The sequence below is a fragment of the Canis lupus genome, chromosome 10, assembly GCF_003254725.2.
Source record: "Canis lupus dingo isolate Sandy chromosome 10, ASM325472v2, whole genome shotgun sequence".
Taxonomy (NCBI): domain Eukaryota; kingdom Metazoa; phylum Chordata; class Mammalia; order Carnivora; family Canidae; genus Canis; species Canis lupus.
The window spans coordinates 65,775,644-65,797,626 of NC_064252.1; the positions used below are offsets into that span (position 1 = coordinate 65,775,644).

General features: G+C 48.1%; 1 protein-coding gene across 3 annotated transcripts in view; it reads right to left on the minus strand.

The window, feature by feature from the left end:
* Positions 1-21,983, minus strand: part of SPRED2 (sprouty related EVH1 domain containing 2) — a 115,242-nt gene that overhangs the window by 68,374 nt on the left and 24,885 nt on the right. The gene's annotated exons all lie outside the window — the stretch shown is intronic.

The following is a 21,983-nucleotide window of genomic DNA, read 5'->3' on the forward strand; positions in this document are numbered from 1 at the left end:
CGCTGCAGCATATGGCATTTTAAAAGCCATGTGAGAGGGTGTCCTCCTAGCAAAGCTCTGAGACACTCACAGTACTCCTCAACTCTCAGCTCAGCTTTTCAACAACCCAGAATCAAAGCCTCCCTGGTGTCGTGTCCCAGCCTGCACCAGCAGACGTGTCCATAAACAAACGCGCGTGCAGAACGGAACAACGCGTTCATGGGCTGGTCTGGGCAGCGCTGAGTGACACCCTACGGGTAAGTCCTCAGCTCTGGAGTTCCACAACCCAAACTGTACTCCCTGCCCCACTGATTTCTAGCCATGAGATCTCAGGGAACTTATCTTTCTAAACTCAGTTTCTCCATCTGCAAAAGGGGGAAACAATGGCTCCTACTTTGGGGTATACTGGAGTCTGTGATGCCAATTAACTTACGTGTAATAACGCATGTCACACAGAACAAGCACTGGAGAAAAGCTGGTTCTCATGTTGATTATACCAGAAGTTCACTATTCAACGGACAGAGTATGGACAAAATGCACCAAAAAAATGGAGCTCCTTGGTGTGGAGCTGCTGGGACGACTGAAGACAGAAATCCCCTCCCGGGCACAGGTGCACCAGCCGAGAAATGTCACCCTGTAAGAGGCTCTGGCAAAATGCTAAGTATATAACCCAACAGGTTCCTGGCCTTCTGAAGTCAATATGACACTCCTCCCTGCGACAATCCTCCCACTGGATTCTCACCACCCCCCCAACCTGAAATGGCACCCCCGGACATGAGGAGGTTGGCTGTGGTTCTGTACTACTGTCTTTGTCAGAGCAGGACTTTGCTAAGCTTCACCCCCACCACTCCACTCCAAAGATGCACGGGTCTGAAATAGTGGCTTCTGTTGCCTAACTGGGTAGTTCCTGGGGTGGCAGCTACTGGAGCCTGACCCAGGAATAGATGAACAATCTAAACAAGAACATAAAACAAAACAGGAAGATCCTATAGACAACAGCATCCCTGCAGGCCCCATGCTGACACAGGGAGTTCTGAAGGGGGGGAGGGGGTGCATGGTGGTGGTGGAGGAAGCTTCCAGGAAGGAGGCTAGTCTGCAAAGCAGGCTAAGAAAAAAAAATTAAGCCAGGAGGGGGTATTTCTAAAAGGATTTTAAAAAATTCCTGCTGCTGATTATGAAGTTATTGACTCTTTGCTTAGAAGGAGGCTGTTCTACTAACTGTCCTAGAGAGTCCAGTTAGGGCTGGGTCTCCCCTCAGCCAGGCCACCAGGGAGAGGGGGCACCCCTCCCCTCCCAGCCCCTGGGAACGTACCACCTTCAAAGCCACAACTGGCGGCTGATCTCACCACACAGACCAGCAGCACCATCCCCAAGAAATGTAACGTGAGCCCCCTGTGCAATTAAAATTTTTCTAATAGTCACATTAAAAAAAGTAATAAACAGGCAAAACTCATTAGAATAATACAGTGGACGTGGTCCAATGTATCTAAAATATTTCCCTTGCCACGAGTCATCCAACTGATGAGAAATTATTTGACATTCTTCTTCGTAGTAAGTCTTCAAAGTGCACTGTGTTATTTTACACTCCGGGCACGTCTCAGGTCACCCATGCATCACTGAGAGCGCACCACGGCCCAGGTGGCTGGTGGCCACCACGCTGCACCATGCAGGTGGAAAGCGGTGGGCCGTGGGCTGGCACAGAAATTCCCAACCCAGCCACCTGGACCGCCCAGGGGGAGGGGGGCGCCCTGTGCAAAACAAAAACCCCCACCCGGGAAGGCCTGAGCAAGAGGCGGCTGGCTTCCCTCCAAGTTCTGCTGCGGCACAAGCCGCCACCCCTGCAGCCAGGTCCCCACGGCCTCTCGGCAAGAGTCGCAGGAGAAGGCTTTCATTTCAGAACGACTCAGCAGCACGCTGGCCCCGCATCGTAAGCACAGGAAGCTGGGAGCCCGTGTCCCAGAGGCAGGTGGCGTCCTGGGCCCGTGAGGGACAAGGCCGCACCCGCCTCCCCGAGCTCCTCCGCTGGGCCACCGGGTCTGAGCACGGCCCGAGCTTCCACACGGCTCCTCTTCTTTGTGCACAGTCACGAGCACCAAGGATATGCTCGTGTCCCCTTGTCTGTCGAGGGGGCAAAGTTGGAAGATGTTTCTCGAACAAATGATGGCCCAATGAGGGGTATTTTAAATTCTTCAAAGAAGGGGCAGAAGAACCACTCATGGAGCTCTACTTCCCCCGAGGGTATGCAGTAGGCGCCTCTGCAGCCAGCACCTCAGCTCCTAGGGCTCTGGCCGCGGGGGTGGGGGGTGGGGGGTGTGGGGCTGCCGCGTGGCGCGGTGAGCTGGGGGCGCCTTCGGACACCCCGCATGTCCCTGGCCGCCGCCGGCCTCTCCCGGGTGCTGGGACGGACGTCTCGGGCTTGGCCTCGCTCGCAGGGCTGCCTAATTGAAACCTCTCGGAGGAAGCGTCTGACACACCAGCATGGAAAAGTTCTCTTATCATTTGGAGAAAATAATTTAGGGCTGGGTAGATAAACATGTACAGGAAATACTTCTATAGAGGTCCTGATCCTCTGAAGATTAATAACCCACGGAACTGGAGACCAGCCTCAAACTCGGAGGAAATAGGCCAGTTATAAAAACAGGAAGAACGGGAAGTTTATTTTTGGATGAATATTTGTTCTAGTGAAGCTCTCGATACTGACACAAACCTTGATCCGCGGGTCATGCGCTGCAGCTGAGCAGCTGCGGGGCAGGTCTCCACAAGCCGTCCCGCCTGAGATTTCCGGGTCTCTTCGGAAGGGGCCTCGCCCCGCTCCTGCAAAGCATCTGCCCCGCTGCCACGGGCCTCGGGGCCCTCCCGGCACGGCCCCCCGCTTCTAGAGCACAGCCAAGCCTTCCAGCCCGTGTGCGCGGCCGACTATGGGGCTCCCGGGGCCGCGGCAGAAGGGAACACGGAAACCCTAAGGACTTCAGGCGGCCAGAGCAGCGCGGCAACGCCAGCTCGGAGGGGCCCCGAGGCTGCACAGCTCGGACAGGCCCCTGGGGGGACCCCAAAGGCAGAGGACACGACCCGTCCCGAAAAGAACCTTTCCCTCTCTCCTCTCTTCACCCTCATGGGCATTCGCCCCTCCTTTTTCAAAGAAGGCCTCCCAACAAGGAAATTGGCTTCCATCCTCTTTTTTTTTGTTTGTTTGCTTTTATTAAATCTAGTTAGCTCACATTCAGTGTGATTTTCGTTTCAGGTGTCCGGTGTGGTGACGCAGCACCTCATCCTCAGCCCCGGGGCTCCGTCCTAAGCGGCCCATCCACCGGCCCTTCCGCTGGGCTCCCCGCGCCACCTGTAGTGCGGCTCCTCCCGCGCCCGTCTCCCCTTCACAGGCAGCCACACCAACATCACCAGGGCTCCGAGTTCACGGCCGGTCACTTCTGTGCCTCCTCTTCCCACCTTCCCGGAACAAAACTTGGTACACGTGAGGAACACTACAGATTTCTACAGAACGGCCACCAGGAATGTCGCTCTCTCCTTCTAATGGCCACTTACGGAGCCTCCTAGGACTGTGCCAAGTCATCAGTTAGAGGAGAAATCTTGAGAGTTCCCTGAAGATCTGGCTTTTACATAAGAGAAGATGCCCGGGCCCTCTAGGGACGGAATTACAGAACGAGCTCGAGGGTGTCTGAACAGGAACTTCCATTAACCACCATTATGAAACCTACTGGCCAGACACAAAGGCTGCACATGTTGACTTTGGCAGTGGTTCCACAGGTGGCCCAGCTGGCGCAGCGGCAGAAATCTCGCCACCTCCTTGGCCGCTGCCAGCATCGTGGGGGGCATTGAAGGAAGGATGGTAAACAGGGGAGCCAGCACTGCCTTCTCTCGTCTTATGCCATCTGACGCGGGGTGGACAGAGCTGAGAGGAAGAGGGTGATCGATGGTTAATTCCCCACCAACTGCCGTCGGGGAAGTAGGACAAAGGCAAGAGCCTCGGATTTCCCTCACCTAGAAACTGTAAATGCCATCTCACTGCCCTTGAAATGATGACCTCTTCAGAGAGAATGATTGGGCCCAGTAGTTCTTTGGAGCAAGGAAGCAGAATGAGGTAGGGAGCAGAAGAGATGAACCATGACCACCACCACCCCTGAAATGTGAGCCTGCTCTATTATTCTTTAAGAGGAAGAAAAACATTGAAAATCCCAGATAGCTTCCTAAACATTCAGGCAAAGTTGATTTTTCCAGCAATTGGCAACTGATCATGCTCATGGGAGACAGCAAGGCCAAGGGGGGGGGGGGGGGGTGATACTGAATCAGAAAAGGCACAGGCGTTAACTTTGTGAGTTCTCTGATATTAGACGATCTCCTCCAAACTGAGTCAAGGAACATTCCTCTCCACCCCCCCACCCCACAGCCATTCAGTAACACTGACCACAAAAAGCAAGAGCCACCACGCTTTACTGAGCCACTGAGTAGGGCTGGACCACTGGTTCTCCCTCACGTCTCTGCTGGCGGGGGTCCACAACACTCTGCGCTTTTCTTGTTTACTGCATTCTGCACTTAGGGTGCACCTCCCCCTTCAAAATGTAAGGTCATCCCAGACCCAGACCGGTGCCGCCAACCTGGTAAGGTCCGAATGTAATCACAGATCTGTCAAAAATCGATGATCTCCATCCTTCCAGGATGGTTCTTCTCTTCAGAAGAAGAAAAACCAAGTTAACATGCTCAAGGTGTCTAAGGGAGGACCTTGCAGGTTTTGGACCTCCAGCCATCATCCTGTACATTTAGGGCACTTTGTGTCTCAGAAGTCCCAGGCATTCGGGCGCCTGGGTGGCTCCGTTGGTTAAGCGTCCACCTTCAGTTCAGGTCATGGTCTCGGGGTCCTGGGATTGAGCCCTGTATCCAGCTTCCTGCTTGGTGGGGAGTCCGCTTCTCACTCTCTCTCTACATTTCTCCACTACTAGGGTGCTCTCTCTTGCATGCATGCATAGATAAATAAATAAAAATCTTACCCCCCCCCCCCAAAAAAAAAACAGAGTCCTGGGCATTAGACCATCCTTTCCAACCTTCATGTAGAGACCCACTTTCCCAACCACATTTCACTCAGCAAACATTTCCCACATATAGTTCTTTTAGAGCTACATTTTGCTTTTTTTAAGTTGAAGCTGGCTTCAATGTTACAGGAAAACACCTGGGTTATGAGGTACTCAGCAAATACCCTAAATATCTAAAAACCCCAACGTGGGGACTGAGGGGCTCCTCCCCTGTGAGAGGATGATTTTGTGGCCTTTTTGCTAAAAACCTCATGCAGAATGGGTTAAGTGGTAGGTACTCAATCGATGCTGGTCCCCTCACTCGTCACAGAATCCTGGAGACAGAAATTCCAAATGGCTACCAGAACAATCTCCCGGTTGGGCTGTCTTCACAGCTCTTGGTTGTGCTTTTCTCTTTCAGGAATACAGTCACCGTTCTCCAGCTACGACCATAGAAAATGGAATATGAACTCCCTCCAGAGGCTTCTAGTTTTCCCATCTAATAACTTGTAACCCTTATCGATTTTTTTGTACAAAATCACGGTAAGCACACCCAAGTCTCAGTTTACCAAACAGGGAACAGTTTATATATATATATAATATATATATATATATATTATATATATATATATTCAATTCTGATACCAGTAAGTGAAAAATACCAAAGTTTCAAAACATACCAGGTAAATGTTTCAAAACTATTTTTGAAGTAAATAAGGACCTATGTTGCAAGGTTAGGTAGTAATTCTGTGCATGTGAATTCCAGAGCGAACATACTACAGCATCTGGTTAACCAAAATCAGAAATATTTAAAATAATTAACCCTATGCAACCGAGAATGCGTATTTGTTTCCAGCATAGATCTAATAGCTTAGATCTTGTTAATTTTTAGTTAACAGTCCAGCTTAGACTGTTAACTAAAAATGCAAACTACACATACACATTTACGTAAAAAGGGAACTTATAAATACTGAAAAACCAGGGAGTTCGCAGTGAGGCTCGCGTCTTAAGCACAATGCCGGGTTAGTGCCTGGCACAGCCAAAAAGAACCAGGCCAGGGACTCACTCACGAGGTCTTCGGTGCCTTATTTTCATACTTGTTTAGGGGGAGAAGTCTAACCTGAGTGAATCCACGGCCTCCACGGAAGGATCACACGTCCCCCATCGGGGGCAGGGCAGGGACTTATCAACACCTGATAAACGAGGAGGGGTCAGGTGGCGCCCATCCAGGGCACCATGTGAGCAGGCTGCCCAGCCCAGCCCACGCCTGCCTCCCGGCTGACGTCTCTGTTCCTCCTCTATCCTGGGCCATGGTGAAATCAGTCCAGGCCCAGAGGCTTGCAGCTCCCTTTTCAGTGACTTCTGGAGCCCACAGGGTGAGGACCTTCATGAAGAACTCTATTGTTTGCTTGAATGAAGGTGACCAGTCTCCTCACTGGGGTGCTTACCATGTGCTTAGGGTGTGTTACCGCTGGGGCACTTAGTCCCTTGGTCCCATCCAAAGACTACTGACCAGTAAGACAAGGGGGCGGAGGAAAGGGAGACCATTTGTTCCCAAACGCATGCAAGCACACACACAGACGCACACACACTCACTCCTCTTGTGTTCTTGTCCTTTCCTGATACCCAAACCCTGGGATCCCTGTGTGGCTCAGCAGTTTAGCACTGCCTTCGGCCCAGGGCCTGATCCTGGAGTCCCGGGATTGAGTCCCACATCGGGCTCCCTGCATGGAGCCTGCTTCTCCCTCTGCCTGTGTCTCTGCCTCTCTCTCTGTGTGTCTCTCATGAATAAATAAAATATTTTTTAAAAAAAACCCAAACCCTGAGCACCTGGTCCAGTATAATTTTATATGTTACATTATAATATTATATATTCAGACTGTAACACAAGTTAAACTGTCTCTCTCAGTCCAGCTCCTAGCCCACCTTCCCCCCACTGTCCTTGGTTTAGAGGTGAACGGCTCTACTGGGTGGCCCCACAGGCCGCCAGTACCCCCAGGCAGTGCTGGTGAATCATCTGGGGGAGGGAGAGGGCAATTCTGCATTTCTAACAATTCCCCAGAGATGGTGGGCCTGCGGAGGGAGCTGTGGGCACAAGGGGCTCTGGAAATCTTGACTGGCTCAGCCAGTTCCCTTCCATGTAGCTTCTCAGGCCTCCATCCTTTCCCTTTGAGGATGAGAAGTCCTTTGTTTTGCCCCAGCATCAGGGATCCCCCTGGCAATTCTCCCCTGTTTTCGCCCCTGCAGAGGCCTCATCACCCCTTTGGGGTCAGCAATAAAAAGATGTATTATTAGTCCTTTTTTTTTTTTAAGATTTTATTTATTCATTCGTGAGAGAGAGAGAGAGAGGGAGAGAGAGGCAGAGACACAGGCAGAGGGAGAAGCAAGCTCCATGCAGGAAGCCCGATGTGGGACTCGATCCCAGAACTCCAGGATCACACCCTGAGCCAAAGACAGATGGCTCCATCACTGAGCCACCCAGGTGTCCTTTTCTTTTTTTTTTTAAAGGAGTATCTTGCCTTAGGAAACATGGTCTTTCCTCTGACTACTAAAAATTTTGAAGATATTCTACTTCTAACAATTTAGAAAGAATCATCTTGCTACATTACCTCCCTCTTCCCTACCAAAAAAAGTGTGTTAAGGGGAGGGAGAGTGACTCATACTTTTGAACTTTTTGGAAGGAAGAGTATAAAGAAACACACAGGTTCTTTGAAAACCTGACACACGAGGTCCAAATTTAAACTCTGTGTTAGCTTAACCGCCACGGTCCCATAAAGAAGGACCTAAACTGATTATTTGTCAAATAACATCTCTAAGATGTAAAAGCAAAAAAACACATTCCCTGCCCGGCCCCCCTGCTCCTCACACCTAAAAAGAAATGCAATTCTGTGCTTCCACATCATGGGTGAAGAATGCCACTACCCTCTCATTGTTCCGTTAATGTGACAAAAACAACCAGAAACTCTGGCAGAGTTCTCAGCAAGGTACAAGTTCAGACAATAGCTGAAGGTATTTCTTTTTGGTGAAGAAATGGAGCTGCTCTAACTTGAACGAGGGTTAGGACGCTCTTTGCCATGCATGGATTTTGAAGGAGCTGGAAATTCAACAGAAGCAAAACTGCATTGTAAGAGAAAACTGAAATACATTTTTAACACCTGGACAGTAAAGCAAATTTGTTGCAGAAGTGTTTAAGACAGATAAGCAAAAAAAAGGAAACATACCACCTGTGATCCACCACCCAGAGATCACCACTGCTAACGCAGCAACATGCAGGGACCAGGGGCTTTGAGCAAAAGGGAGGATGGATATTCTAAAATACTTCACCTCATCCCCGTGTTCAGACTCATCTGGAAATGTGCACAGAGTCCAGAACCATCGTGGAAGATTCCAGCACCTACAGAAATGTCTGCTGGTCTGGGCAGAGGAGCCAAAATCACCTTCAGAGAAGAGGACGGCGGATGAGCCAGACTCAGCAAAGTAAAGGAAAAGGAGAAGTGTTTCCAGAAATAACTACAGCTGCACCTGGACCCAGCCCTATGCCACAAGATCATGTGGCAAAACTGAAAGAGCTCTATCACCAGAGGCCAGCGACTCTGCTATGGAAATCCCCAGCCCAGGCTCCGGACGGGGAAGGTGTTTCCTCTGGCTGAGGTCAGTGGCGGCCCCGGCATGACGGGGGCTGCAATGAGGAGCAGCAGTGAGCTGAGGGCGGCCAACTGGGTGGCCAGGTAGGGGCGAGAAGGACATAAACGTCAAGAGGGGGCAGCAGCAGACGTGGCCGGAGCGGGGCGAGGGTCTGCAGAGATGCAGCCGGTGGCGAACAGCCCAGGCGGGCTGCGCTGAGAGCTGTGGGACCGAGCTGTGGGACCGTGCGCCAGCTGCTCCATTTCTCTAGGCCTCTGTGAATGGGGATGCGACAGCGGTACTTCTTCCTTCCACGGGCTGGGGTGATCAGACAATGGTAACCACCTAAAGAAAGCATCTAGAATGACACTGGCTACACGTAGGCACCATTTAAGGTTTTACCGATGTACTTTTTCCTGGGTTTTCTAAAATAAGCCACATTCATTTTATCACCAGAAAATCTATTGCCTGATTCCCAACAGGCCCCATCAGCTTGTCCCTTGTCACCTGATCTTTGGCCTTTCCTGCCAAATGACACAAACGCCATCTCAATAGGCAAACATGTACACTAGAGTGACCAACTGTCCAGAGTAGGGCTCTCAGTAGCTAAAACCAGGGCAGTGCCGGCCAAACTGGAACAGTTGGTCACCTCAATATATACATAAAAGAATAAAGAAGGAAACAAGACATGCCTTTGACACCACAGCTCAGAAATGGACCATAACAACCAGTGCTAACAGTGTGATGAGGTTCTTTTTGGTCCTTTTGTTACACATATATTTTAGGGAAAATTTGGATAGTGATAGGTAGAAGTTTGGGGTTTGTTTTTTTTAGATTTTATTTATTTATTCATTAGAGACAGAGAGAGAGAGAGGCAGAGACACAGAGGCAGAGGGAGAAGCAGGCTCCCTGCAGGGAGCCCGATGTGGGACTCATCCCAGGACCCTGGGGTCATGCCCTGAGCCAACAGCAGATGCTCAACCACTGAGCCACTGAGGCGTCCCCATAACGAGTAGTTCTACAACAGTTGTTTCCTTGTGTGGCTTTAAACCCATTTTAGAGATGAAGAAGCCCAGGTTCAGAAGCAGCTTGCTCAGGACTCCCCAGCTGGTAAGTGCCAGAGCTGGGGTTGGAACCCAGATTTCTCTGACTGCACCACGGCTTTCTGCTTTCATTGTCTGTCTCTGTCAAAGTTCTGTATCCTGTTTCCCGCCAATGCTGTATCATTAGTAATAATTCCTTGAACAAACTAAAGCTGCATGCTATCGGACCATGTGGATGATCCATGTGGCTTAACCAGTCTTCTATGCTCTTACCAACATTTTTGACCCCATGTAACTTTAAACACCTCTGTCCATAAATGTGTCTCCTTAGAATTATGATCTTCAAATTTCTAGAAGAAATTTTGAGTAAAGATGGTGAACTTAAAAATATATGTATAGGGATCCCTGGGTGGCGCAGCGGTTTGGCGCCTGCCTTTGGCCCAGGGCGCGATCCTGGAGACCCGGGATCGAATCCCACGTCGGGCTCCCGGTGCATGGAGCCTGCTTTTCCCTCTGCCTATGTCTCTGCCTCTCTCTCTCTCTGTGACTATCATAAATAAATAAAAATTAAAAAAAAATCTTAAAAAAAATATATATGTATAAATAACCAAATTGCTTTCCAGAAAAAGTACACTAAATTCTACTTGCAAGAGCAGTATATGAAAAATGTCCCCTCACCAGGCATAGCACCATCAAAAAAATTTTCTATTCGATCATTATTAACAATTGAAAAATGCTATTGTTCCATTGTATTACTTTAATAATTTGTGGGGTTAACTTTTTGTTTAGCCAAGTCTCCTTCTCCTTTAACCAGTTCGCTTGGCATTTTTAAAATATTAAAGTAGTCTGTTTCTCTAGTGGTTGTCTTAGTGTCTTTTTTGGCAATTTCCTAAACTTTTCACAGCTTCGTATTAACTCCATAAATCACAATTGAGGCAGACGTGTGTGCGCACGCGCATGCTTATGCGTCTGTTAAATCTGTCTATGCTGTCATGCAAACAAAAGCCTGGAAACTTGTCAGTGATTCTTCTGTAATTCCTTCCAATACTTTTATGTGTGGGCAATCCTTCCTTTAGAGAGAAGTTAAATATCCACTCATGTGTTTGGTTTATTTTTTTAAGCTTTTTCTTTTCTATTTACCTGGCGGTCTTGAAGTAAAATGCGAGGTGAGGCTCTACATTCGAAGGAAATCATAAAACCCAGGGTACAATAGACTTGTGTTGAAATGAGGAAATGGTTAAGAGATTAAATCCACACGATATAAACCGGGGATTTGCATGAGACCTACTCTCAGTAATGAATCAGCTCATTAAAAAGCTCTGCTTGACAATGAATAGGATTAATCAGAACAGGCCAGGGACACTCAATCCTCTTCCTACCCCAGGCCCTATTCTAGTCTTCCTAAGTGGTGTTGTGGTGGATTGCAGGAGCTGAGCAGAAAGGATGAAGGATGGAAGCAGAGTCCGAAGGAGCCTTGGGGTCCTTCGGGCACTTCCGGGCCCCAGAGCTCAATGGCCAAGAGATTCTACTTCTGTCACTAAACAACAGGAAATAAGGAACAGTGAGGAGCCGGTCAAGAGTTCAAAGCAGATCTCCCCGACTCCTTCTCAAAAGGCAAAAAGATCAGGGAACTAGCCATTTTTCTTCCATGAAGTTATTGCAACAGAGATAAAAACGAGGCAGTGCGTTATCCAAAATAGTGCTGGGCAAAGCCTTCCACCGCCTTTCCGACAAACGCACAGAGATGCTGTTCTGTTGTGGGAACAGGCAGGAAACGTGGCACCTCTCCCCAGCCTGCCCCGCCCGCTCCAACTCCTACCTGATTTCCCAAATCCGGAGCCAGAAGAGTGCAATTTTACCCACCCCTATTTGTTGTTGAATCGTCCTAGTTTTTTCCCCTTTCCCTTTGCAAACCTACACATAGGAAAGGGATGTACCAGATACAAGGATGCTTTCTGGTGTTTCCTGGGCTGCGGCCCACTTCTCCAAACAACTCTCTCAAATATCCTCTCCTACTACGGGGCAGATAGGCTATTCTTTTTTGGAGAATTCATTCATCATTCATCTATTCATTCAGTAATTATCATTGCCAACTGTCCGACTACTCGTGAGAATGAAAGCAGAAAGCCGTGGTGCAGTCAGAGAAAGCCGGGTTCCAATCCCAGCTCTGGCACTTACCCAGCTGGGGAGTCCTGAGCAAGCTACTTACCTTCTGAACCCGGGCTTCTTCATCTCTAAAATGGGTTTAAAGCCACACAAGGAAACAACTGTTGTAGAACTACTCGTTATGGGGACGCCTCAGTGGCTCAGTGGTTGAGCATCTGCCTTCAGCTCAGGGCGTGATCCCGGGGTCCTGGGATAGAGTCCCACATCGGGCTCCCTGCATGGATCCTGCTTCTATGTCTCTGTATCTCTCATAAATAAATAAAATCTTAAAGAAAAAAAAAAAAAAAAGAAATACTTGCTATGTGTGAAAAATACCCAGGGAAGAAAACTGCAGAATGTCACCCAATAGTGACTGCTGCTTGGGAACAAAGCTTTCCCTATGCCATAAGTACCCGTGGATGAGAGGCCTCGTCATATGTAAAAAATTTTGAAGTCCAGCAAATGATTTAAATTCTCATTTCCTCCTAGAAACAGATTGACCACAGTTCAACAACTAAGCAATTATACATCATTAGGTTTGGAAAGATGACTCCACAGACAAATCCCTGCTTTTAAAATGCATAGGTCTCTGGCAAAGAGTGCTCCCTCCACAGGGTGAGCACACCCGGGGGGTGGTTGTGGGTACCCCACACAGGCCTCCGGTCTGATGGAAACCTGCAGACCGTTGTGAGTGGACACGAGCAAGCGCTCAACAGATCTTCTATGGCCAAGAAGCCTTAATAAGCTCCCACACCAAGAACTGCTGCTGAGCCAAATCTGAGGTGCACACATGATCTGAAGACTGTTGCTTACCACTGTTTCATAGACACACGATCAAACGTTCACCTGACCCACCTGAAGAGAGCAGCACATTTCTCTCCCCTCTCCTGGCATGTACTAAACACTCAAGGGGACAGGCCTCCTTCCAACATGTTCCACCTCTGTCCCACACCCCTGTGCATTTCTATGATATTAGGATTGCTAGAAGCCGTGTCCAACTCATTATCTCAATTTTCCGCACACCAAGCCCATTCCGATCACAGACTCAAAGAAGGGGGAATCCAAAGGACTCAACATTCAAGTACTACGCAGCAGAGTTTCTTCCCTGGATATGAAGGGAGGGGGGGGGAGCACCAACTTTGAAGCACTCCATTTTCACATTATGCTACTTCCATGTCTTTTTCTTAGGCAAGTTTATACCAATCATAGGATTTTTATTCCTTTTCTGAACAAGGAAAATGAAGAAACTGCCTCGGCTCCAGGTTGATTCTAGCAGCAAGTGTAAAATACAGAGCTGCCTATGACCAGGACTTTGCCACATTCAGCAGCTTCTCTCCATTACTGGCCCCTCCTGAGCCATCACCCTTGGCTATCCACCTGTGTGCCTGTCCTGGACTTGCCTCATTCCATCCCTCGGTCTTCTCCGGCCTCAGATCCAAGTGTTCAGCGCCGCCAAGGCCGCAGCCCCAGCTCCCATCCTCCACACTCTTCTCTTACCACCTTGAATCCCCGTGGACCGCGAGCATTGCCGAGTCCAGCGCTCAGAGGCCTTGCCCCACGTGTGGGCACCTGTAGCAACTGACCCTGCTCGGCGGTTACGGGGCTGGAAAGGATGGCCACGGGCCCCCTTCGGCTCGCGCTGCCTTGGGGCTCTCTAGCACCTGTACCCCACAAGACGGAAGTCAGAAACCTGTGCGCCCATCCTGTCGCCCCCACTGCTCCCTCCCCTCCCGGTATCACCTCTGTCCCTCATCTCATGGCTCCTGTGGTGGCCTGACTGCTCTCGCTGCCCCCAACCTCAAGTCTATCTCACACACTATACTCTATTCCACTTCCAACAAGTCACTTAACCCCTCTCAACTTTTACTGTTTCCTCGTGGGTAGAGGGGGAGCCCACAGCACCTCTCTTATAGGGCTGTCAGGACCATGAAGTGGCAGTAGAGGTATCAGGCACCCGGCTTAGGGTGTGGTGTGGAGTGATGAACTCAGATCTTTCTGCCTGAGAGCTGGGACCCCTGCTGCGGCCACGTCACACTCCATTATAAGCCTTCAATGGCTCCCTGCTGCTTACAGAGTAATTAGCTCAGCAATCAAGGTTCTTTCTTCCATCTGCCCCCAAAGCACTTTTTGTCAACTTTACCTTTCAAACTACTCCTCTTCCCCTCAAATGATCTTTTTTTTAGGAAATTCTTTTTTTTTTTTTTAAGATTTTATTTATTTATTCATGAGAGACACAGAGAGAGAGGCAGAGACACAGGCAGAGGGAGAAGCAGGCTCCATGCAGGGAGCCGGATGTGGGACTTGATCCCGGGTCTCCAGGATCACACCCCAGGCTGATGGCGGAGCTAAACCACTAAACCACCAGGGCTGCCCTCAAATGATCCTTTGCTTAAGCTAATGCCTGTTCTATCCTAGAAGCTAGAACTCTGAGATCTGGAATTAGACTGTCTTGGGTTCAAATCCCCACTCATTTCCTACTTAGGAGTTTCCTTGGGCAAGTTATTTTGAATGCTCCAGGACTTCAATTCTGTAGTAGGAAAAAAGTTGCTATGACATTTTAAATGGGAAAACCAAGGTGACAGCTCAGCCAAGTGCCTCCTGGGCTACAGCGAGAACTGAATAAGCAGCGATGATCCTTTCTCCTAATTCGCCATCATCCTCTTGCTTTGCAGCGCACATGCTACACACCTCTGCCGGAAACACCTCCTCTCTGCAGAGCTGAGCCTGGCCTTAAGGCTCAACTCAAATGTCACTCTCTCCATGAGGGTTTACTTGCAACCCACCCATGTAACGAATCTCCTTCCCCTTCCAAACACCTACAGCACATGGCGCTATTCTTGGGCACTTCGTGGGAAAAGCTCCCGTGTGGCTGCCCTACTGCAAGTCGTCCTCTAGGTGACTGACAACATTTATGGACAGGCCCTACCTCTGATTCATCTTTGTGCTCTCCACAAAGTCCTCCATATGGCAGAAAGTTGGTAAATATTTGCTCACCGAAAGAACAAATTTTTGGAGGAAAGGCAAGAGGGAGTTCCAAGCTTTGAAGACTAAGGACCCAGTACCACAGTGTAACTGAGCAACGGGACAGAGATGGATCTGTCCTGGGACACGCTAGAGAAGTAAAGAATGTTTTATTCCTAAGGAGCACTGAAGCCAAACTATACAAAGTAAAGTGAAGTCAGCCTCCTCCTGTCTACTCCAAGTGAAGCATGGCTGCCTCTCCAGAGCCAAGAGTGGCCGCCATTTTAAACAAATAAGTCACGCTGCGTCTGGGCCCAAACAGCCCTCAAGGCTTCAGCCCTGAGGGGAGGGACTCTTGACTATCATGCACTTGAAAAATTAGATCTTTGATCCCAAGAGGCTATTCTAAACTTCTAACCAGGCCTGTCTGCTTTAGCAGTTCGCTCCTTAAAAGCATGTGTTGGTAGCAAGTACAGCTGCATTCTTAATCACTTACACCCCACAACCAACTAAAGATAGCTTGAAGAGGTCTGCCATATGCCAAATTCTTCTTTTAAATAAGAACACAAGAACCGTTCATGCAAGAAAAATTCAGTCATGGCCATCAGAAGAGAATAAAGGAAAAGGATTTGACTTTTCTCTTTGTTTTGAATGAAAGAGACTAGGAAAATTCTGATAGAGAAATAGATGCACATTGCATCCCGGCACCCCCATTCACTGGGCTTATATGATCTTATGTGACCTGGCTGGACCCCCAACACTGATGAGAATCCTGAACATGATCCAGGTCCTGCCAGAAATTAGCCAATTACAACGCCAAATAATACACACAGCCCTCACAACCACCATACTGAACAAATGGCAAGGTTAACTTTTCTCACTGGCAACCACGGTAGGCTTGGATCTGCCTCTTTTCCTTCTTACCCAAACCCTACCGAGCCATCCAGGCAAATACAATTCCTTTCTCTTCTATGAGGTTTCTTTGAACTGCCTAAAACAAGATAACCTCCCCTTTTGCGCCATCAAATTCCAAGGTTTTTTGTCACCTTTTTGGGCCCTTTGCTCCCAATACAAGGTAACCTGTAATTATATTTAATTCAGACTCTGGCCTTTAAAAAAAAAAAAAAAAAGATTTATTATTTGATAGAGAGCCTATGCACGAGAGTAGGGGGTGGGGTGGGGGAGTGGGGCAAGAGCAGAGAGAGTCTCAAGCCAACTCCGTACTGGGCACAGAGCCTGACCTCACAACCCGAGATCACCACCTGAGCTGAAACCAAGAGTTGGACTCTCAACGATTTAGCTACCCAGGAGCCCCGACTCTGACCTTTCTAACTAGATTGTCAATTTCTTTTTTTTTTTTTTTGCAAGATTTTATTTATTTATTTGACACATATTAAGAGAGAGAGAGAGCAAGTGAGCGCAGGCAGAGGGAGAGGGAGAAGCAGACTCCCCGCCCAGCAGGGAGCCCAATGCAGGACTCAATCCCAGGACCCCGGGATCAAGACCTGAGTCAAAGGCAGATGCTCAACTGACTAAGCCACCCAGGTGCCCCTAGACTGCCAACTTCTTGAAGACAGGAGTCTTAGTGAGACTTCTTTAGTCATGTCACTTCCTCCAAAGGAATAGCCCCTGACAGGCCTATGCCCAAAGTGGTAGAGGATACAAGTGTGAATATCTTTCCAATAAAGCACAACCCTTGTGACATCAATGTGAGCACTTATCTACTGGCTTTCTCACATTTGGCACTCTTCCATCGCCCGAGTTCCTCCACGATTCTCCTCTTCATGCCTTCTTGAATAGTTATAGGACATTTTCATTAAATCAAGATTTGGTGATACACTGGTATAATTAGATATTTAGAGCTGAACTTGTATAATTCGATAGTTAAAATTTTTGCAAGTTTTTTTAAAAAGAATTTATTTATTTATCCATGAGAAACACACACAGAGAGAAGCAGACTCCCTGTGGGGAGCCCAACGCAGGATGAGATCCCAGGAGCCGGGGATCACGACCTGAGCCAAAGGCAGACACTCAACCACTGAGCCACCTAGGTGTCCTGTAACTTTTTATTCCTACATGAAAAATGGCCACCTTGTGTTTAGTTTTCTATGTATCAAGGACTGTTTCATCTGCAAACTGGGCCAGAGCTGGAAAATATTCTTGTGATAGAATCAAAAGCATTTCTACCCTTAGTGCCATCCCTTCTGGGACCACCTTCCTGCATCCCCACCATCTAGATGAACGGCTCTAAGGGCCTGAATGTGTAGCTGCATTGCCGGGGACTCTCCATTTCTGCCCTGTGTTAGACCCTGGTCCCTTGATTTCACGGTGTTCCCTTTTTCTTTCTCCCTTACTCTGTCTGATGCAACATTCTTCTACTCCCTGTTTTTTGGTTCAGACTGCATCTGGAATCCCTGCTTTTCGGATTCTGTAGCAAAAACTTCCATCTATCCCACCCCCAACCTTGCACCACCCACCCAGGCACGCAGTTGGGTTTCAGCTTTCTCCACTCTGCTAAATCAGCATTCACGCAGTGGCATTCCATCTTGCAAAATTTGGCTGATATCTCTCTGGGAGGTTTCTGGGTTTATACTGTTTTTCTATTCCTTATGTCATTTTATTAGAGCTTTGGGAGGAAATAGAGATATATACACTTGTTCAATTAACTATGTTCAACCAGAAGTCAACAACTAAATGTTTACAAGTAGAATTACAAGGTCGGTCACCATGTCTCCTACCATTTTTCCCCCTTCTGGCATCAAATATAAAGACTTACAAGTAGCAAGAGCTCAAGAAGTATTTGCGAAAAGCGGTGGGTCAATATATGCGAACATTTAGACCACCCACAGATTATTAACTGCAACTCTTAGGATTAAAACATAAGAACATCTGTTCGTTTTTTTTTTTTTTTTTTTTTTAAGGTAATTCTAAAGGCACGCTCATTTCCTAAGAACTCTGACATCACAAGGAGGGTCGGGTGCTTTATGCAGACCTGTAGCTGCAGGACCTCACTTTCTGATACTCTGGAAATTTCTTTATACTACAACAAAACAAAGCAAAAAAACCTTTAGAAATTATGTTTACCTTATTTTTTTGCTTTTTGCCCCAACAGTAGTAAACACCAATGCTGGTAGAACTCTAAAGTTCTTTGCATTTAAGACAAAGTCATTCATTTAGGCAACAAATACTTAGGATTCTACTATATTCAGGTACTTTCTAGTAAGTATTACCATGCACTAGAGCAAAGACAAAGATGGATGGAGAGATAGACCATGAACATATAACTCAACAGACAGTGATTAAATCCCACACAGATTTAAAACTGGGTGATGTTACAGGGTGACCAGGGTCAGGAAAGGCATCCCAGGGGAGTGGTATTTAAACTCAGATACAATTATGAAGGAGCCAGTGATGGGAAGAGCAGGAGGAACAGCATTTAGTCAGAAGGAATGGCCAACACCAAGACCCTGAGACAAGAAAAGAGCTGGCCTGGCTTCCACAAGAATGGTGCCGGGGAGGACAATGATCGATCCAGGCCCACACAAGAATCCAGGGATTAAGTAAAGCAGGTCAGAAGTTCCCAGGGAACAAGAGACATGAAACAATATGGTTTCTGTAAACATCACTTGACTACCCTGCAGAAAATGTATTATACAGGGGCAAGAGGGAGGCAGAGTGCCAGAGGGCTCCAGCAGTGCTTCAGGGGGAGGATCGTGAAGCCTGACCAAGAGACAGCTGCAAAGAGGTACAGGGAGCAACTTTATTTTGTCATGAAGGAACAACCAGTCTGTTGGATGGATTTGATGCAAACAGGCAGTACAGGAGAGGGGATCAAAGATAACCATGACATTTGGGATCCGGACCACTGAGGGAATGCCGGTGTCATTTGTCAAGACAGGGAAGGTTGGGTGAGTGGGCTGCCCACTCTCTGGGGATCAGAAGTTGTTTCGGACATTTGAGTTTAGATGCATGCTAGACCTTCATGTGGCGATACTCAGACAAATCTGGAATTCTGGAAGGGCCAGCCTGGAGGGATCAACCTGTGTATCATCTGCACCCAGATAGTATGCAAAGCCATTGGACTAGATAAACCATTCAGGCAAGCCTGCAGAGGGGAAAAAGGAGAAGGGAGCAGGTTTGACCCCCGGGGTGTCCCAGCACTGAAGTGGGTAAAGCCTTAATTAGTGAATGAACAGTAATTCCTATCATAGCTCACTATGCAATCACAGCCTCGTTAAGATAAACTGCAAGTTAAGCTCACACCTATATTGTTGCCCGATTTAGAGAAATGGGACTCCCACAAAGTAGCTGCATCTGAAGAAATTCTCTAAAAACTCAAAATTATTAAAATCAACAGGCATGGCACAGACACGGCAAAGAATTGCAATTAAGGTTTTTATTTTCGAGACTCCCAGAAAAGTGTGATTCTGTACTAACCGAAAAAGGTCAGACAACGATAAGCCCATAGGGTCAAATTGAGAAAGAGAAATGAATCTACCTTGTTTAGGGCATTTTATGCTTCTGCCCGAGGATTTTACTGGCACAGCCCGTACCTTTTGCCAACACTGCAAAAAGTGACATTTGATTTACATCCAAAAGCCCAAACACATTCCCAAAAGTCAAATGTAAAGCACCAGACTTCACTAAAGGTCTACAGGGAATCTCGCAATGTCCAAGCTTCTAGGAGCAGCGATGCTAGGCAGTGCCGTATTAACCATGCACAAACCAAGCAGCCCTCCTCAGGGAACAGCGATTTCCAGAAGAGACTAGGTATAGAAGAGTCAACATGTAGAATGACGTATGTAGACATCTTTAGAACACAAAGAAAAACCTCAAAATACTAAAGAAAATTCAAATCTCGCCACTCCAAGTATGGTCCCAAGAAAGCAGCAGGAGCAGTATCAGGAAAGTTACTAGAAATGCAGGGTCTGAGCCCCTCCACCCCAGACCTGCTGCCTGGGAGCCTAAAGCTTAGCCAAACCCATGGGTGATGCACACGCACAGCAAAGCCCGGGCTAGGAGGCCTGGGCGTCCTGGCGCTGGTTCAGCACCGTGATCACCAGGTGAACAGAGTATTTCAACACAGCCTCAGCAGCAGCAGCATAATCAAGTTTCTGAAAAAGGGACATTCATGTTACTGGTGTTCCCCTTCATTGTTTTAAGGATTGTGTGTAGACAGGCAACCGTCAAATGAAGTTAAAAGTCTGTAATCAAATATACTCGCAAAATGAATCACATATATTAAGTATATTAATAAACTGCATGGTAAGTAGGTATAAAAACAAGTTTATACAACGTGTTCGTGACCAAACCGAATGTTTTAAAAGTCTTTCTCCTCTCCTTATTGGATGGCTAAAAGGTCTCAGTAATGCCGATTTTCTCAGGGAGTTTCCTCAAGGAGCACACATGATTTCATGTAGACACTCATTCATACTATATCCCCCCATTCGCTCCCTCAGCAGATCCTGCCGGGCTCCTAGCATGCCAGCCACTGCGCACAATGAACAAACCAGGCAAACTGCCCTGACCCCTCGGAACTAGACCCTACTGTGCACAGAGTGGACCCCGGGGTCTCTGAGAGCTGGAGGGTCAACAGACCCAAGTTTGGGACCCAAGACCACAGAGAAGCCACTTATCAGACAAAGAGTATAGGTTTTCAGATCTACAAAACCGCATGTCCACTCCTTATAAATGCACACAGCCCAGTCATCCCACACACCACCTCCTTCCCCAGCTTGGACATCAGCCTTTCCTCCTGCCCAACGCATCCCTCCTTACCCAGCAACTGGCCGGAGAAACCTCTGTTGGACCCACCTCGTGTAGGTCCAGGCACGTGCTCCCTAACAGATCCTGGCCCTTTTCCATGCGTTCTCCACTTTCTTTGGTTACACGTGTGACTTAAACACGAGGTCATAAACATGATTAGATTACGATAACGGCAGCCTGCTAATCTTTAGCCTTCGTGCTTTCTTCAGTGCCAGGTGTCACTTGTAACTGTGCCTATATCAGCCCATTTTCCGGAAAAGAAACTTAAAGGCTTGGAGTCAGCAGCTTCTCTAGGTCACGTGGCTAACCAAGAGCCAAATCAGGGCTCTGTTCGCCTGCTTACAGCACTTTCAGCTCCGTGGACAAAACAGGGATCTAGGGAACCACCCCAATACCTACTGCATCTTTCCCTTTATCATTCAAGTATCAGTAAATGAGGGTTCCTTGCCACACATCTGCCTTGGTTCTTCCTCTTGCTTAGATCTGGCCTCAAATATTCCACTAAAATTTTTTTTTAAAGATTTTATTTACTTATTCATGAGAGACACAGAGAAGAGAGGAATAGACACAGGCAGAGAGAGAAGGCGGCTCCATGCAGGGAGCCTGATGTGGGACTCGATCCCAGGACTCCAGGATCACACCCTGGGCCAAGGCGGCGCTAAACCACTGAGCCACCCGGGGATCCTCAACCACTAAAATGTTTAATGGTGATTCTTTTTTTTCTTCATCACAAACCCGTCACACATTCCAACTGTGAGTGATGTCCAAACCAGCAGGGCGAAAATGCTCCCCTCCCTCCCAAGTATGTCCAATTCACACACCTGAACTCAATGGGACTTCAGCACCCCCCCCCAAAAGATTAATCAGCACCACGGGGCTCCTGAGAACACAAAAGACTGTTTTGTGGGAGTAATGCCGCACTGCAATCTTCTTTTCTGTGATTACACCTCATTTTATAACAATGTTCAGACATTTGGTTGGAGCAAGTATAGTAATTACATTTCTCACTTTGAACTAATTTAAGCAGCTACATCTGAGCTCCGCCACAAGTCCTCAGGCTCATCCACCCTCCTCCTCCTCCTCCTCCTCCTCCTCCTCCTCCTCCTCCTCCTCCCCCCTAGAGCATTCCTGTCTGAGGAGACCCAGGACCTCTTTGCTGAGTGACTGCTGCCCTTTCCCTTCGGGAACTCTTCCCGAATATCCAACCGAATCCCCCCAGCTGACCCCCTGCCATGGACAGCACACCCACAACCCTTTCTCTCAGGGACTCATGGGGATGATCCCCGTGGGAAGGGAAAACAAGCAGGCCCAACCACACTCTCTCACCACTGGGTTTAACCCCCAAGCCTCAGGATCCTCCTCTGTAGCAACATGCTGCTTCCTGCAGAGGTTGTTGAGGGATACTCCGTGGAGCTGCTAATGCTGCCCCGTGAGTCACAGGAGC